This window comes from Lichenostomus cassidix, chromosome 6, assembly GCF_008360975.1.
Source record: "Lichenostomus cassidix isolate B80296 chromosome 6, HeHo_3.0, whole genome shotgun sequence".
Lineage (NCBI taxonomy): Eukaryota > Metazoa > Chordata > Aves > Passeriformes > Meliphagidae > Lichenostomus > Lichenostomus cassidix.
In genome coordinates this window covers 28,332,992-28,348,879 of record NC_139487.1, presented here as the reverse complement: position 1 = coordinate 28,348,879, position 15,888 = coordinate 28,332,992, and the positions used below count along the sequence as shown (strand labels likewise).

Sequence of the window (15,888 nt, the reverse complement as noted above, 5' to 3'; positions counted from 1 at the left end):
TCCTTTGCTGTGTTTCTGTCAGAAAGACGTGGCTTTTGTGAGACTGGCATTTCTCAGAGCAAACGGCTTTATGTTGTGCCCCAAGACTGGATTTCCTTGCATCATTTCTCCAGCAGCCTTGTCTGACCACAGGGCTGTAGCTTAGCAAAAAAATGTATTAAACGAGTATTGTTACCCATAAACCTAGACCCACAGTAATGTCTTCCACCCCATTTGAATTTTGGAGTAAAAATACATGGATTAAGCTAATAGCCACTGGAATATTATGGTACACATTCCAGTCTTTAAGATACTGTGAGTTTTGTTCAGAGACCAAGTCTATTGAATTCTGCAGTAAAAAAGCTGAGGAAATATTTTATGATTCAGAACAACTTCAAGTATTTCCCAGATACTCTGTACTGGCAGACACTGCTGAAGTATCCCACTTAATATTCTGTTTGCTTTGCCAGTAATGCAGCAGATTAATAAACCACATTAGGTAGGAAATAGCTTTTTGAGAGAACTAGGAAAGATAATTCAAGGTTTTAGACAAAGCCATTGAAGCAGAAACAGGCTGGCATTTCCCAAAAACTAATCAAATACTAGCAGAGCAATAAGGGAGTGTAGCACATCATTTGGAAGTCAAAAGTCAAGGGCAAAGATTTTAAAAGATACTTTAAAAAGCTTGTGCTTCCATTTGCCAGCAGACAGTACCTCCCAATGTCAAGTCTCTATCACTATAGAAATTACCAAGAGCTGTTGAAACAATCATCTGTTGTGTGAGAGGGTATCTTCTAAATCACAGTGATTGTTTAGGTCTGGTGGAGGACCTGTACATGCTTCTCACTCATTGTTGGATCTGAGGCACAGTGTCAGGTTCAGCAGATAATAGAAATTCTCTATTCCATTTTATTTCTACATTTTTGATCGTAGTCAAACAACCGGCAATTGTTTTTTTTCTGATGACAATGAATTTCAGTTCTTCATGTCATACACTGTTGATAAGTAATGGGTTGGGAGTCCTTCTGGGTTATAAACCAACTGAATTTCAGTATCTGCAATGAAGGGAGAAAAAAACCTGAAAAAGCGTGTGTGTAAATGTATTTTATAAATGCTGAAGTATATTATCAGGGAGACTGTAAATGCTCAGCTTCAACTCTACTGGAACTAGGGCATTCTTCTCAGGGATTTAAGGTCAAATCCCTTCGGATGCAGAGTGGGATTAAAACCAAATTTTCTGTCTTGAATTTGTGCCATACATTTTGGATTTTAAAAATATTGTTTAATTCTCAAACATTTTTTTTGTGAATCCATGTGCTAAGATTTTGTTTCCCTGACTGAAATTCCTGCAGAACCCTAAGTTCTGTATCCTTGAGACATCCAGATTCACATTTCTCAGAGAACTTTATGTTCACTGGTGTGCATTCCTTTACAACGAAGATCTGGTGAATGTCAGCAAAAGGCTTTTTATTTTTTTCCAGGAACTTAACTTGAATATGCCATTCTTGAAAGCAATTCTTTATTATTTGTTTAAGAAGTACTGTCAAGTGGGCTAATTGTTGATGTGAACTTCTTCACTTGTTTGTATTCATTTCAACAAAACTAAGTAAATGCTGTTGGTAAATATTCCCCCTGCAAACACGTAGGCCAGTCAAGAAGGCTGTAACCCCAGCTGTCTGTTACTGTCACTTTGCTGAAGTGAAAATGCACAGTGATTTGTTTCTAGCAAAACAGGAGGAACCAATCACTTGGCCATTTATTTGAGGTAGTGTCTCATCTGAGCAGAGAACGGAGCACTTGAGTGAAGTGAGCTGACCTCCAGCAAGCAGGGGCATTATTTGCATTGAGCTAACTGTTGGTCTAAAATAATTATCCAGTGTCAAGGTCACTACTGAAAGCAGCTTTTAGATGTGACAGTCTGCTCCCCAAAAGATGTGTGCTGCACAAAGACCAAACCCCATGAAATAAATATGTAGTAGAGAGAGCTGTAGCCTCAGTCTGCTGTGATGGGAATAAGTATTGCAATCAAGAAGCCTGCTGGGTGTATTGTGAAGCCTACTGATTCTGAACCAAAATGTTGGTACTTGGTCACCATAAAATCACCTTTTCCTTATGTCTAAGCACAAGGAATTTCTGCCCAGTTTCTCAGTAAATACATCAGGAAAGACTGGTGCTCTCAAGAGTACATGATTGGGAAAGGACAGGAAGTCTACTTCAGCTTTCCCAAATTGATGTCTAGTTCTGAACTGAGAGCAAGGCTAATTACCATGCAGGCTGACATAGAATATGTTCTTTGTTGATTGGAATGCCTTTGTGCTTCTGCTGTTATAATACAAGCAGAGAAAACAGGATGCTTCCCTTTTTCAGTTAGTTCAATCATTTATATGATTGAATCTCAATATTCCAGAAATAAAACTTGTCCCAATGATTTAACATTTATCAAATTAATTTTATTGTGGAAAAGTGAAGACAACTCACACTTTAGGTTAGCAAGTCACAGACTTCTGTGACATTAATTTTGTGTAGCAGGAGTTTTCTTTCCTTTAGTGTATACCCTTTAAAGTAAATCAGTATGATACCACCAGAACCCTGTCAACTGCTTTTCTGGTTTTTTTCATAGAGGCTTAAGTTCATGGCATATACAAATCTCTCAGCTTAGGAATCAGACATACAGAAATGTGTTTGATAGATGTCTATCAGTGTGCTTAGCAGTCACTTTTAATCCCTTTATATTAAGTTAGTTATTAAGGGCACATAAAAGTGTCTGTCCTGGGGGACAGACTATTAGTGTATACAGGGATCTCAAAATGCTGCAGGATATTTTTCTTTTGGAAAAAAAAAAGACAGATTCATCACATTGGGCTTTGGTTTTTGTTACAGTTTTAATGTAAAAGCTAATTATTAAATCTAATTAGATTTACCTGCTCTGCTGGCTAAATTTGAGGGTATCTGGACATACACCCTGTGTCACTGTAACCAGGACAGTGTCACCAGGCTGGCTGTGCATGCTGCTGAATCAAGCAGGCACAAATAGCACTGTTGTTGTTATGGGAAACTGGTCTTTGTCCTGCCTATTCCAATGCCAGTACAATCCTGCTGCCTTTTGGAAAGAGATGTGCAGAGTAACCAGATCGCTGAGGGTATAAAATATTAGTGATACAAATCTGACTTACTTTGTCACATCTATCTAGGATGTTTTGTCAGAAACTGCCTGGGGATTAACAAACTAGCAGGTCCACCAAGACAAGACTGAAATAGATGAAGCGTGTTTTGAAGGAAGGGATCACAAGGTTGATGTTTCACTTCCCTCCTTTGCTCTCCAGACTCTCTTTTCATAAAATATGCAAAGGCAATGGCAACTTGTAGTGAAGACCAAAGATGGCAAAAATGACAAGCAATGGCACGTGTGTGATAAAGCTTTTCAGGGCAGTTTTTCCTCTGATCTGATATATTTTCTTTTCTCACTTTGTATTTTAAACTGCTTTTTTCTTTGTCATTGATTCAGAAAAGTTGACCGAGGTTTGGAAATTCGTGGTTTGCAGTAAGCTTGAGACACTCATACCTCTTGCAATACAATGGGATTACTTTTAGGGTTTTACTTGTTTGTTTTATTTTGATTTTGCTATTTTTTTTTTGGTCTTGTCACATACAAAATATAGGAAATAAAAAATTTGGTTTTCAGATTTTCTTGGTAGGGAGGTTGATGATGAAGACTTATTAATTAGTAAAAGCTCCTGGCTTTGCTCTTGTCTTCCAAACCTGCTTTTTACATTCTCTAGGTGAGAATTTTAGAGAAAATCACTGTTTTGTATGTTTGTCCACATGCATACTCATGTACACACACTTACTTTGGTGTTAGCTGAAATGATGTAAAATTCTACACGAAGCTTTCTTTCCTTTGCTTTTAAGAGTATGTCATCTGGCTTTTTGTACTGCTTGATATGAATTTAACCAAAGTAAACCTCCTTAAAGGCCAATACATCCACATTATTTCACACTAGCTTGACTAAATCAGCTTAATATTCCTTCCCCATCGTGTGCCTGCACAGCCTGTCTGCAGAGTGATGCGTAATGTGGTGTGATACCACTCTATAGCTCCCTCACATCCATTTAGAATGACCTGTTTTCATCACTGTTACTCCTCCTCCACTGCTTACATTGACCTTTTGAATTTTGTTTGTTTGTTTTTGTTGCGTGGTGGTTTTGTTTTTCCCACAGTAATGTTTATAACAGGATTTCTTTCTGTTTATGCAATCTGGCTGGTCAAGAGAAAGCAAATGCAGCTGTTTTGAGCACTGCCTGTGGGCATGGAGGGATAGATCCAGGCTAAGCAGACACATTCACATCTTCTCTAATAGAGCCTCGTGAATGATTTTAGTGAATGTGATCCACCGTCCAGAGCCAACTCAGCTTTGCTGTGTGTTCATACAGGGGATGCCACTGGGAATTTTTCAAGTGGTTTCAATGGGGATACAGACAAAAATTATGGAACTACACTTTCTAAGTGCCAAATGTCAAGCTTTCATTTCTTTCACTGCTAGAAAGGATAAAAATTAGGAAAAAAAATTAGAAATGAGAGAACTTTTGAGTATTTTCCAAACAAAAGAGAATAGTTTTCATCCAGTCTAGTAAAATAAAATCCAGTAACAAGTGACATGTGCAGAAACCTTGGAAAGTGTTGCTGGCAATCATTGCAAATTGCAGTTCAGTGGATTTTTTCCCAGCTTTGAGAGTTTGAGGGTAAAACTCTGCAGAAGTTTTAGGTTACCATATTTTAATCTGCAAGTATAATTCTCTGAATTTCCCTCGTTTTCCCTTAACAGCAGTCATTAAAATTTGCTAACATCTCACCCTTTCTTCAGGGAGCATGACAGACTGAGGAAATAGCAGTTTTCCAGACTTTATGCCAAAGCAAAGTTTTACCTTAATTGCTGTCAAGTAGTTTGTTTCTCTCCCAGCTGTAAAGCAGGTGTCTGTATCTCACTATAACAGTGCCATGGTAAATTGGATGAGACAGGCACTAATGTATATCCCTGGGAGCTGAAACTGCTTTGAGGATCCTGAGTTACATCAGCTGTGTGGCTGGAGCTGAAGAAATAGAATTACAGAGACTGATTTTCTATTGATTTCTTATGAAAATAGAATTTATGTAATTTAAGAGCTTTGGGTAGTCTATATAAAAAGAGAAGTCAATCCAGTTTACAGCAGGGGCTATTTTGAGCTAGAAAATTCATAATTCCTCCCAAGTCTGAGTTTAGGCTAGCTTTACTTCGTGCTTACGGTCTGTCTCTCCTATAAAACAGGTAGGTTTCTTTGCTGGCATACCTGCCTAAACTGCTCTGGAATAGCAGGGCTGCATTTCTGACCCAGCTGGTGATGTATCTTGACTGGGAACTGAGTAGAATCACCTTGAGCAGCACATACTTTAGGGGTGGAAGGTGTATAAAGCACCACAGGGAAGCATTTTGCAGTGTGGTTGTCCCTCAAGCAGGGCTTTGTCACCCAGCATGCCAGAACCAATCAGCACACTGAGCTATTTGGTTTTATTGCCATTCTGCAGAACAGGGTGCCAGGCATTTATCATTTTAGGGTGCAAGCACAGACTTTTATACAAAAAGAAAACAAAGAATGATACAGAAAGAAATGTTTTGATCACTCACGCGTATATAACAAAATCCTCAACGTGTATGTGGTGGTCTGGGTCCAGTTCATTAAACTATCATTTACATATACAAATTTCTCTGGGAGTGTAATTTTTAGCTTTATGATTCTCTAAGGTAATTTGAGATCATATTTTCATTGTATCTGCTACCATGAAGTTATTATTTAACCTTATTAGAGTTTTGGCTTGAATCTATTTGAACAATCAACTGTCAATGAAATAAGGATTTATTTACGCTGTTCCTGGGGACTCTTCATTGCTCTGTTGCTCTGGCACCTTGTTGTCATGATTTCAAGACCAGCTCACTGTCCCTGTGAACTTTTTGTGCATTTTTTAACATCATGTGACATCAATATAAACCCATGGGTTTTGCTAACTGGAGTTAATTGGTAACTCTCATTTGAGTGTTACTTTTGCCAAGTGTAGCTGCTGATCATATTTCTATTCAGAAATATTTAATGATGGCATGCAACTTGCTAAGATAAAGTTGCATTTGCCCTTAGTTCTTGATAGGTGCCATGGGATAAAATTCTCTACCAGAGAAACCATAAGCCAGTTATGTCAATGAGGGAAAAATTTCCAGAGAACAAGGTCAAGAAGCACATTCCCAACTCAGAGCTTGTTGAAGAGAATAGATTTCAAACATATGTTAAATATACTTTAAATTACAGACTTGGATTCCTCTGGAACTTCAAATACCTTTGAGCCTTTTTTTATTCTAAATTTTTCTTTCTTTTACTGTTGCTGAATCAAACAAAATCTGCCCATGGTGTGAGAACTGCTAATTGGGTTTTTCAATTACCATAAAATTTGTTGGTGCTTTATAAAGTATGTTGCTGTTGTGTGCTGTAGTGATAGTGTAATTAAAGCAGATGCAAAATATATAAATAGCCAGCTCTTCCTGCAAGTACCATTGCTATAGGCTGTGTGTGGAGCAGCCCTTGGCTCCAGGGAATGGGGTCATTCTGATGTTAATGGAAGCACATAATGCCAGCGTAAGCAGCTGTGGGAATGCAGCCTGGAATTGGGCTCTGCTTTTGGAGCTGTTCTCGGCTTCAGGGGGAGTTAATGAGTAAATCGTTCTTTACACGGGGAGGGTATGAAAGAAAGTGTCTCAAAGCTGATTTTATTTGCTGCTGAAACAAAGTTAAAGGACAGAACTCTGCAGCTATTTGAATTCATTTTAGCTTTCCACCCTAACTTCAGCATTACGCATTTTTCGTGACTCAGACTGCATGGGAAAGGTGGTATGCAAAGATTTTTCATAAAATGAGACCTGTCAATATGGAGTATTTTAGATTTTGCTTTTGTTTTTATGGTCAAATATGTTTTTATTTTACTCTTTGTGTGATTTGTTGTTCTGAGCAATATGGAAGAGCTGTATTGTGCATTGATGTTGTTGCTCTCTTGCAGATACATCATTTAAAATGGCCTAGCCTGGGAAATAACAGATAATGAATATTTCAAACTCTTTTCTCAGAAATGGCACTTAAAATCTGCAGTTTTCTTCTTGTGTGACATTAATGCTGTTTGTAGCACTGGAGGACTGTCAAGAGAATTCAAAAATTAGAGATATGAATCATCATAAAAACAGTGGTAATGTTATTTTCTGTGACTGCTGGTCTGTGATGTAACTCTGGATCAGATCTTGCTTTATTACTGAGAATAGAAATTCAGTGGGTTGGGAAAGAAGTTCCCTGATCCTCCTTGAAGATTTCTTTGATGCCACAAGCCACCTAGCTGTTTAATTTATTTTATTATTTTGGAATAATTTATTAATTGAGTGTAATGGCACAAAAACCCTCTGCACAGGAGGATGAGAATGCCAGTTCTTTATTGCAACAAATTGCAAATGTTTCCAGAGAGGATGGACATGGCCAGAAAGGTGTTTCTGTTATTTCATATTGATGAAGAGGAGATTATTAGGCCAATAAATTAAATGCCAAGTTTCGTGAAATATTCTGAACCTAGAGTTTGAAGGCACTTTTACAGTCCTAGCAATACACACAGCCTCTGATTTTGCTGTATGTTTTATTAAATAATTAATAATTTGCTCTAATATTTCAACTTCCCTGAATCCCTAGCATATTGGTTGGAAATGCTGTCTGTTTTGCTTTGGCTTTCTTGTGATCTGAAGATTCAATTATGGTTAACTTTAATGAAGTAACTTAATAAAGTTTTTGGCTCTTTATGAGTAATGAAATAATTTTGGTGACTAACAAAAAATAATATTTAGTGTTGCTTTTCACTGTGCACAGTACTGAAATTTGTGATAAAATATTTCTGGGGGTAATTTAAAGGATCAATTCTATAAGGTTTTGGTATCACCAATGGGGAATGCTGTGGAGGCTCTTTCTAATTAACAGGGCAACATTTTGCTTTTAGCACTCAGCTCATTTGCAGGCACAGTTTTTAGCCTGGAGAGAAGGCTCATAAGATTTTTTACTAAGTCCCAATAACCTCTTCTCACATGCCACAGGCTTTTGCCTGGATGGAATAAGGGAAAGCATTAGTAGAAGCCCTGGTGTGAGGAAAAAGGAATTAGTCCTTTCTTACAGTATGACTTGTGCAGGGATTATTTTAGGTGCTCTTTTAATATTTGTGGTCAAATGCATTTTGCATGTTATCTGGTCTGTAATTTTGAGAAACAGCTGTGAATCTTTCCTCATGTATGGCCAATATCAGAAAATCATTAGAAACTGTATCCTTAGATAGCATCTAACATCTGAGTCCTGCCCGTGTTGCTCCAATGGGAGATCATTGTCACATAAAGTTACACCAGCATAGACCTGCAATGGTGGACAACCACACCCTAAAACACCCGTTCCAGTATGTTGGCAACTTGAAGAGGATTTGGTTTTGGTTTAGAAGTGCAGTTTTGTGCACTGCTTGGATTCTGGAAATGTTAGTGCTCAGTGGTCTTTCCCTGAGGTCTTTCCACATTGCCACTGAGGAAGGAAACATGGCCAGCAGGCTCCAAAGTGGCACCTGGACCACTGGTGAGGAGGGTCAGGCACATCCCTGGCAGTGCAGCTGTGGCTGGGAAGACTCTGGGGGTGTGGATAGTGTATTCAGGGCTCTGGATGTGGAAAGGGTTCAGACCTTGTGGCCAGGGCAGGAGAGGCACCAAAGCATTCTGTTGTTACATCTGGCTCACACTGCTTGTGCGTGAAGGGGGGGTGATGTACTTTGCCCTATCTGCAATTTAGTAGTTAAAGATACTATTTTTCTCCATGACTGCTTGTTATTTTCCCTGATATTCTGGTGATTTCTGTGTGACACACTGACACTCATTTGTCACCATGTTTCCCAAAGAAAGTACCATTTTCATTCAGGGCTTTCCAAAGCTTTGGCATTTTTGCGTCATATATGTTGCCTATAATTGTTTTCCAAGTAATACAGGGATATAGTAAAATTAGAGTATTTCTCAAAAACAGTGATTATTTGCATTCCATGTCATATTATCAGGGCTTCATAAGGAATAACTTTTTTCAAAAAAAACCTTAACCAAACAGTATTCTTCCTACTACAACTACTTCACACTATAACTGCTATAAAGTGGACTTTCTGAATTTCTGTTTTGGTTTCATTGAAATATATTGAAATGGAAATGACAGCAGTGATTTAAATTCCAGTAGTTTTCCAGACAAATAGCATATTTGAGTTATTGGAAAATTCGTGCTGAGCTACTTCATATTGGCTACCTTTGCATGTCCTCTCTGATATTTCTGTTGGCTGGCAAATATGGCTGTTATTATCTATTTCTAGTTTCTATTCTATTATTTCTACTTCTTTCTCTGCAAAGCATTAAATCTAGTAGCCTGCAACTGAGAGACTTTAACTATTAAAAGGAAAAGATGGCTGATTACATTGAATTCAGGCAAGCATCCAATCACGCTGCTAAAATGTTTAAAATCAATTGTGATATCTAACTTGTTGGATGATTTTGAGAAATACTTTTATCTCTGAGAAGACCGATAAGTGGATAATTTATTCTTTTGTGAGCACAAATGAACAAATGCATTTCATATTTTTTATCTTGACAGTTCTATGAAGCAGAAAATACATGATACAATCTCGTGGGGGTTTAGATTCAGTGTGAAAAAAACAAGGTGTCTTCAGACAAAGCTCTGAAAAGTCTGCTGTTTGTGTTTCTGACTTGTTTGTTCTAGAGACTACACAAAACTGGTTTCAGGAAAGACAATATCCTCACCAAAATTCAAGCCATAGCTTTTTTTTTGATTGCTTATGGCAATGTATTGTTCCTTCACATGATAAAATCTGAGAAAAAGTTTTAGCTAAGCCCTTACAGTTGTCAGCTTTCATCCTTTACCATTTGTAGGCTAAAAATTTAATTTTAGTGACACAGAATCTTATTAAAACTTCATGCTGCAGATGTTTTGCCATGGATAAATCTTTCCAGTAAAATCCTCAATGTGCCAAAATATTGCTTTTTTTAATGCTCCTCCCTTAAAAAAATCAAATCAATGACTCCTTCACCATCTGTCCTGAAGTGAAGAGACAGAGGTTTTCAGAGCAGTAGCCAGAATGCCCTTCTTTCCCCCAGTTGTTTTAAATTTTTAATATTGTATTTCTTCTTAATTGTTTGATGCAGAAAGTTTGCTATTTTTTCAAAATTACAATTCTGTATAAAAAATTCTTCCATTTTTCTTGCCTGTTCAAACAAGTGCATCCATTCATAGCCCATAGCATCCTGTGGGAATGGCCTGCAACACAATTTCTAGGTTTCCTTTTGAGTTTTATTCTAAAGGATTTGTTGAGATGAGCAAGGACTGCCCTGAAAGGTGGTAACAGAGTTTTAAATAAGTTGTATATATTTAAAGTGGTAAATTGGAAAATTTGTTGCAATGTTTTTGGAGAATATTTTAAGCCCTCAGTCTGGTCACATCTGAGCACCTCGAAAGACCACAGAAGATTTTAGCAGGCTTGTAAAAGTGGAATGTAGCTGTGCTGGGAAAGCAGATGGTGCAAGAACACAGTGGGTGGACTCCTGGATAATATCCATCCAAAGCACATTGCCTCAGGGGTCACAGAGCTCTAGGGAAAACACAGTGTGGTTTTGCAGTGATGCTGATAGATTTTTGGGCTGCCAGGTAAGGGGTAAGTTTACACCTCACTCCTGCCAGGGCTCAAATGAGGCCAAGGAAGGGTTGCAGGAGCCAAAGGTGCATCACATTTATGGGTTCTCTAAGCACACAAGCTCCAGGATGGGAGGAGGTACCCTTGTCCTGCAATTTAATATGGGATGGACAACTTGTTTAGTCTCCCTTCAGTGGACCTGAAAGGTGTGAGGCAGGTTAATGAAAATATTATGAAGTAGTCACCAAGGAAATATGAGCTTCTTAACACTCCTTTCTCCCTCTTTGAATTACAGTCATCTGACCATTTCTGTCTTTTTCCAATGAGTTTGCTCAGATTGATAACAAACCAAGCTTCATTTTAAAATGCACCTTGAAAGCAGCAAAGCATTTTTCTTACTATATATTTATAGAGTGCATCCATGACTTGATTTACAGGAGATTTTTGTTCTAAAGGTTTCTTTTCTATGTGTCCACTTGTGTGCTGTGGTCTGGTAACTGGAACTGCTGTGTAATGTAAGGAAAAGGGCAGTTTAGGTTTAGCTGAACTAACACCAGTGCAGCTGTAGAGACTCACATAAGTTATTAAAATCAAGTTAGGAGCTAATTAAACACTGAGAAACAGAGCCCATGCTAAGCTCTGACCTCACTACAGCAAAGTAAGAAATGCCTGTGGTTGAGTTAACCAGTTTAGAATATCTACACACTATATTCAACTTGCAGCAGTGACCACAGCAGATGTAGTTGCAAGTTTCCAGGAGAGTTATGGTAGAAATACCTGGAAGTAGCCAAATTATAAACTTTTACATGTATTTTTTGGTGTTTTTCTGTGTAAATTGACTTCTTGTGTCAGTCTACAAATATTTTCTAATTTATTGAGTGAAAAGTCAAACATGTACCGATAACATCATTTTCTCTGCTTCAGAATGCTAATATCAAATTTGAAAGTAGCACTATGACAACACTTGAGAGGTTGGCAAACTTTCTTTTTGGGAAAGCTAATTACTTATATGTTGTTTATTTTATTAGCAGTAGTCTCTCCCAGTTAATTTTTAAATTGGCCAAATTATATTAGCTCTTTATTGCCTGGTCATCAGACTGAGATATTCATGCTTATCTGAAAGTGAGTCCTCATGTGATTATCCACAATTAGGTAAATATATTTTTATGAGAAGGTTGCCATTTTTGCCTTATTTTAGGGTGCACGTTTGAGACATTTGATACCCAGGCTGTTCTTTGCCATCCGAAATGCTGCTGGAATACCCCTTGTGTCCATTTTACCTGCCTGGTCAGCACAGGCTCCTGAGCTGGTCACTGACTGTTGCTTTCCTCTCTCTGTGCTTCAAATAAGGATGTTCAGGGGAATTAAAAATTCTCATGAGGAGATGCCTTTTTCTGTTACTTAATAGTTAGATATTTCAAAATTCTACTAAATCTTTCTTTTTGACTGCAGGGGATCTCTGGGCTCCATCTAAAGTCTCCCTTTCGTATTCTGACATAGAACACAAGGATAGATTTATCCATCTATGTCTGTCTTGAGCTTCTTGTTTTGGGTGTTCTTAATGTTGCTACATCTTGCTAGTCAGGACAAAAATAGCTTTTTTGGCAGAGAGACTCTTTCTCATGTTCTGCTGACGAGGAGGGAATGGTTTTATTGGGGAGGGAGATGGTTTCATTGTCTTTTTTGTCTGACAGATGACATTTCTGAGCACTGATCAGTTCTGGCATTTGTTATACTATTGTTCGTTATGTTAGATACTGGTATTTAGACATATGTCAATACCTTCAGTTTATTTGCAGCTTTTTCTTATGTATGTTAAGATGGAGGAAATACTCCAGCTTTTAGTAAAGCCTGAAATAACTGTTTAATTGCTCAAGCCATGTTTTACTGTAGTATCTTTTCTAATACCTTTATAATTTTTGTGGTTAGCTGGAGTACAAATTCCATTAACAACAGCAGATTCACACCTCAGGCATTGGTTCAACCCCCCAAGAGACCAGTGCATCAATTCACACTGTGAGGGGTGATCCAGATGGCCAAAAGCTGAGCAGTCTCCTCTTTTTCCTGCATTATTTTCGAGGAGTACAGAAACGAGTGCCCAGTGGGACCCTTGGGTGGATAACTGTCCTGTTGAAACAAATAAACAGCTGCCATTATTACTAATGCCCAGGTGAGCAGTACTGAGGGGCAGGCAGTGCAGGTTTTACTGCTGGGGTCAGTGTCTTGTTCTGCCTGGCCACTGCCCAGCAGAGAGGGTCAAGGGAATGGTGAGCGAGGAAGGCTGCTTTACCTCTTCTACTCCTGGTTTTTGAACCAGTTGGAAAATGCAGGAAATAAACATTTTAGAGACAAGGCTTTGAGGGGTTATGTTTCCTGCCTCTCAGAGTCTAAGTGCCGTTTGGTGTGTGTTTCTGCAGGGAGATGGTCACTCATATGAGAAACATACTGGATAAAAGGAAAAATTTCTGATATGCCTATTTTTAGGCAGTTTCCTATCCAGATTGATGCAGTATTTTGTCTAGTTTTCTCAAGAACTAAAAATAATCTCACCATGGCATGGTTCTCCCCCAGCAAAGAGTCTTTCTGTACTGTTCCAGGCTCAAGAAGTTCATAACCTTCTGAAAGTTTCTAAAGTGATATCTAAAAATAAGGCAATAAAACCTTATTATTAAAATAATAAATAAATATTAAAATAATAAAACCTTATTATAAATCTTCTCATTAGAAAAAGACGTGTAATAACACAGTGAGGCGGGAATGTCTGGTATAGGTGTCTGTCAACTGGAGGCTGTTAAATCACACTTGATACCAAAAGGGGCCCAAAGTCACTAAATTAATAAGGATCATCTCAGTACCATAAGGCCACACACTCAGAAAATAAGTGCCAGGCTGGTGAGTGGCAATGATTCAGCCATACACATTATTCTCTGACTTTCTGCCAATGCAATTTCAAGGAATATTTAGTACATGCTATCAATTATCGTATTTCTGTCTTGCTTAAAAAGGAAATACAGAGGCAAACTTAATTTAGCCTATGAATTGCCGAAGACAAGCAATGAAAATGATATCCCAGCTTGCAAGTAAATAAATAGAAAACAGAGAGGACTGAAGCCACAGAGGGTGTCAATATCTTCAGATGAGCCTGCAGAGAGGGATCCATAAACCCATGGTTAGTTGTGGGCTGAAGTTTTGAGGTTTAGTTTTGCTGGGTTGAGGTGCCACAGATACATTTCTTGGGGTACTTATCATTAGATATTCCACAGAAGCAAAATGAAAAATTTGTGGGGTTGGTTTCTTTAAAGACGAATGGGTTCAACACTGCCATATGAAGTGTTATTTAATATTATTTTCCATAATATTAAATATCATGATAACTACAAAGATTCTCGAAAGAAACAAGACTGAGAAGGTAATATTGCATACTTTTCAAAAAGCAAAAATCAAAATGCATTGAAATATTATAGTATGGTTGATACAGTTTGATGTGTGGGATGTAATAGGCAGATTAATACCTAAGAATTAAGCTAAAATAAATTAAAATCGGTGGGTAAAATAAATAAATAAAAGCACCAAAACTTACAGACTTGAATTCTGTAAAAGCTAGAACTGCCAAAGAACTGCTACACATACATATATTTTATCTGTACATTACTTTTTCTTAGTGGTTGCTCCTCTTTGATTCTTTTCTTGATTTGAATTTGAGGTAAATTGAGTTACAGGTTCCTGACATAAGAACTCTTCTCATATCCTTGACCCATTTTCAGTACTGCCTTGGGTTATTGGTGGCTTTTTTATATGCTAACTTCACTGTAAATCTCACTCTTTCTTGAGCTGAGCTGGATGTAAGTTGGCTGAATTATAATTAATGATCTGTAAAATTAACAAACTATAAATTGCTTCTTTAATATTTGGGATGCAATAAAACTCCCAGTTTATAGTTTATCTACAAAAAGTATAAGGAAAAACATATACCTGTACAAATGTTGTCCTGGCTGGTCCTCAAACAATGCATAATTTCTAGTTCACATGTCTTTTACTGAGAAACACAAGTGCTGGAACAGAACAATAAATAATTAATGTTTCCTTTGTCATTTTGTGCTCCTTTTCTATTGGTTTCTGAACACTTCGGTGTCTTGCCAGGTGCATTTCTCACATAAAGACAGCAGTCTGTGCAGGGGACTAATGGAAAAATGAAGAGTGGTAGTGATGGCATGGGAGAGTCTTCTCCCTGGGAACAGGAGGACATAACTTCTGTAGGAATTGTATCTGTAGGTGGTACTTGTGCAGAAAAAACACATGAAAAACAAACTGGGAGCAACAAATGCTTCTCTAATTATTGTAAACATATTTTGTGCATACACTTGCTCTCCTGTATTTACATAGAAATGAAACTGATGAAGGGCCAGAATGTGAATATGTAACGGTCAAATTTGGAAAATTTCAGTTTTCAGACACCACAAGGAAGAAGAGATTTCTCAAATAGTTTAGCAAGGTTCGTTTTGCTTGGCAGATGGAATTATTTTAAAGTGTGTTTATTGTTTTGTCTCATGCTAGAATTGGTGAGACTGTAATTGTAAGACTGTCACCATTCTGGCTTCTATTTAAAGCATAAAAAATTTACTTTCTTCATACTGGTAATAGAAAATGAGACACTTTTGGCAGTGTTTGCACATTTTAAATACAGCAGTGATTTTTCTTCTTCACAAAAGAAAGTGATTTATTTCTAGTGTCACATTTCATGTTCCTTGGTACAAATATGATCACTAACAAGCTGAGGGGTGCTTGCAAGACTATCACAAGGTATCAGTGAAAAATAAGTAAAGGCTGATTGTATTAGGTCAGGCAGAGATTAATGACTCCAGGACAACTGCAAAGGTCCCAAGATGTCAATACTTATTCTGTTTTTAAACAATGAGAAGAGGAAAAAATCCCAACATCAAACCATAAAAGACAGTACTGCTGCAGTTGAAATGCTTTCATTTGTCTGTTTTTAAGGAGAGGACAATGTGCAGAACAAATAACAGCATAATTCTGGATGTAGATTTAGACATTTGAAATACTTTAGGAGTTTCATTATTTTGCTTTGTAATAAAGTTTGGCGTGAGCTGTGACATCTGAGATGTGTGACAACAGGGTGTCCTTCATCA

General features: G+C 37.6%; 1 protein-coding gene across 10 annotated transcripts in view; it reads left to right on the top strand.

Moving 5' to 3' along the window:
- FAM13C (family with sequence similarity 13 member C) overlaps nt 1–15,888 on the top strand; it is a 115,525-nt gene that overhangs the window by 33,421 nt on the left and 66,216 nt on the right. The window lies entirely within an intron of this gene.